General features: G+C 60.7%; 1 pseudogene; it reads right to left on the bottom strand.

Annotated features, from left to right (window-relative positions):
- Positions 1–475: 475 nt before the first annotated feature.
- Positions 476–2,823, bottom strand: LOC123125760 (pathogenesis-related protein 1-like; annotated as a pseudogene).
- Positions 2,824–3,054: the final 231 nt, after the last annotated feature.

Genomic DNA, 3,054 nt, shown 5'->3' with positions numbered 1-3,054 from the left:
CGACACAGAGAAAAGGTGTGAGAGATGATAAAATGAGTGAAAGACATTTTGATTAGTGGGTTTCTATTCTGAATTTTTCCAGAGCGAGGAACAAATACCGTACTCAACATAATGGTGGAAGTATATAAATATTCACCCGTAAGCACTGCACGTACAATAATACTCCCTCCATCCTAAAATAAGCTTATGTGAATTCACGACAATACATATCCATAGCCCTTTCGCAGAAAAATAAAAACATATCGAGGGAGTATGTAATAACACAACTTATGTGAATTCACGACAATACATATCCATAGCCCTTTCACAGAAAAATAAATACATATCCATAGCCGGTCTAAACGCCGGCTAGTTAATTATCACATATTTCGATCGCACTTTAATTATTTTATTTATGCAGTACGCTGCAAGGTACGTAGATACATGCACGCTCGCATGCACGCATGCACGCATGTACTCGACGACGGTACGTAGCCTAGTATGGGCTCACCCCGGGGTAGTTACCCGGCGGGCTGTAGCTGCAGATGATGAACACGCCGTTGCCGCTGGCGCAGACGGCGCGGGCGCAGCCGATGGCCGTCGAGTTGCGCCACACCACCTGCGTGTAGTGCCCGCAAATCGCAGAGCAGGTGTTGCTGCCGTGGTCGTAGTCCTAGTTCTCTTTCACCCACGATGACACGGCGTCCGCCGCCATCCACTTTGGTCCCAAAGCCGTCGCCTCCGTATAGGTTCTCCCCGTACCGACCGCCCGGCGGAGAATGTATCAGCTTAGAGCATCTCCAGCCGTTGGCCCCATAGGCGGCGATTTTATGCACCCCTAGGGACGAGCCGGCAGTAAAATCGGCGCGGGGTGAGCGGATTCCCAGCCGCTCGCCCCAGGGTCGCACCAGACACGTATTTTTTTATTTTAAAAAATCTGAATTCGGTAAAGTTTGGCCAAATTCGGCATAAATTCGGCTAACTTGACATTCATATTCAACATGTTCGGCGTTTACATAAATCATTTAAAAAAAGACATCTACGGGGCGAAGAAGTCGGTGAGCGCGGCGAAGTCGCCGACGTCGCCACCGTCCTCGTCGTCGTCGGCGGCCTTCTCCTTCTTGATGGCGCGGCCGCCCCTGCTGTTGGACCCCTGTCCGGCGTCTCCAAGGCGGACCGGTGGCGGCGGCGCGTCGTCGTCGTTGTTGTCGTCGAGGACGACGACGCCTCCCTTGTCCCGGCCACGGCGCCGGGCTTCGAAGCGCTCGAAGGCGAGGATCTGGCGCTGCAGCTCCGTCTGCGCCCAGTCGTCACGCGCCCACTTCATGGCCGCCTCGTCGTCGAGCTCCTCCTCCTTGATGCCGTCGGCGAGCCCGGGCTCCGTCTTCACGACGGGGAGCCCCGGCTCCCGCTTGACGGCGGCGAGCCCCGGCTCGGTCTTCGGCTTGACGAAGCGCGGAGGAGCCGAGGAGGAGGCGCACCGGCCGCCCTCGTTAATGACGATGCCGGCGCTGCGGGTGCGCCGACCGAGCGGCGTCTCCGCGGCGGGCTCGGGCTTGACGCCGAAGAGTGCCGGCGAGCCAGTAGAGTGGGAGGAGGAAGAGGAGGAAGAGCCGAACCTCCTGGGCACCCACGGGCCGGCGCTCCGGCGGGGGGGGGGGGGGGGGGGGCGCCGCGGTAGGGTATGGCAGCGACGGGTTATTGCCGCCCTCGAGGTACTCCAGCACCCCGTGCAGTGTGCGGCCGGGGACGCCCCACCAGAGGCGGTGGCCGTCGCTGTTCTTGATGCCCCCACCACCGGCGCCCCGTTCGTGGACGCCAGCCGCTGTGCCTGCCGCCGCTGGAAATAGTCCGCCCACGCCGCGTGGTTGTCGGCGGCCTACTGGGGGAGGGCGCGCTGCTCCTCAGTCAGGGACGACCGCACGCGGTCGACCACGGTGGCGAAGATGTCGGGGCGCGCGTCGACGTCGGGCACCGGGAGGATGGGGACGCCGCCGTTGCTGAGCCTCCACCCTGTTGGCCTGGCGCGCATGTCCGGCGGCGCCGGGATGTTGGCCTCGAACAGAAGCCACGCCTCCGGCGCCTGGAGCGAGCGGCGACCAAAGCCGTTGGCCGCCGCGGCATCGCCGGGGAAGCGTCCGGCCATCGCTTGAGAGGGAAGGAGGGAAGGGGAGGATGGGGGAGATAGAGCTCGGTGGCGCGGACGGGAGAGAGCAGAGCTCGGCGGCGGCTGGTTTGGGCTCGGGCTAGTGTGGCCAGCGGCGAGGGGGAGCGGCGGGTCTTTATAGCCCGCGCCGTGTGTACGCGTGGCGGGAGCGAGGCGTCGTCGCGCCGCCCGTAACGCGCCGGCCCGTGAGGAATCAATGGAAGGCTGACCGGCGGCATCCTTGTCATTGATTCCCCGCGGGAAACCGAGGCGCTCTTGGGGAAGATGAGGCGGCGTCTCGCTGACGCGGCTGGCCCGCGGCTCTTTCGCGCAAAAACCGTTCGCCCCGGCGCCCCCCAGCACGCCGGGTTCGGCCTGGGTCCGCCGGCGTCAGTTTCGGCCCAAACCGGCGAAAAACGGGCTCCTGGGAACGTGACTGGAACGATTTTTGGACGCCGACGCGACAAAAACGCCTGAGAAGGGCTTGTTGGGAGCGCGGCTGAAGATGCTCTTACGGTCGCCGTGGCGCTGCTCCGCGTAGGACTGCGCGTAGGCCGCCACGTCACCTCCCTACGCCCACGTCGGCGCGCGCAGCGTTGTCGGCGTCCACGAGTCCTGTTGCGAGTTCTGGCCATGACCGCCATGGCGGACGCTAGAGCTATGAACAGTAGCACTGCTTGCTTCGGCGAGTACTCCATCGCTAGTTAAAAAAACTAATTAAATAGAAGATGTGTCTGTACCGATGAGATAGACTGTCACCATCTGTTGTGTATTTATACTGCCTGCACAAGATCGATGGCTTCTCTAAGTTTGGAAACTGTAATACCTTATTAAAAGATATTGGAACCGTATTATACCCGTTAGAATAAGTCTACCCGACGAAAAAAATGCATTTTATCTGCAGCTGCGCAGCTCGCCGAGTTAGTCGG

This window comes from Triticum aestivum, chromosome 5D, assembly GCF_018294505.1.
Source record: "Triticum aestivum cultivar Chinese Spring chromosome 5D, IWGSC CS RefSeq v2.1, whole genome shotgun sequence".
Lineage (NCBI taxonomy): Eukaryota > Viridiplantae > Streptophyta > Magnoliopsida > Poales > Poaceae > Triticum > Triticum aestivum.
Note: the sequence above shows the minus strand (reverse complement) of the source record. Positions and strands in the feature narration are given on the sequence as shown.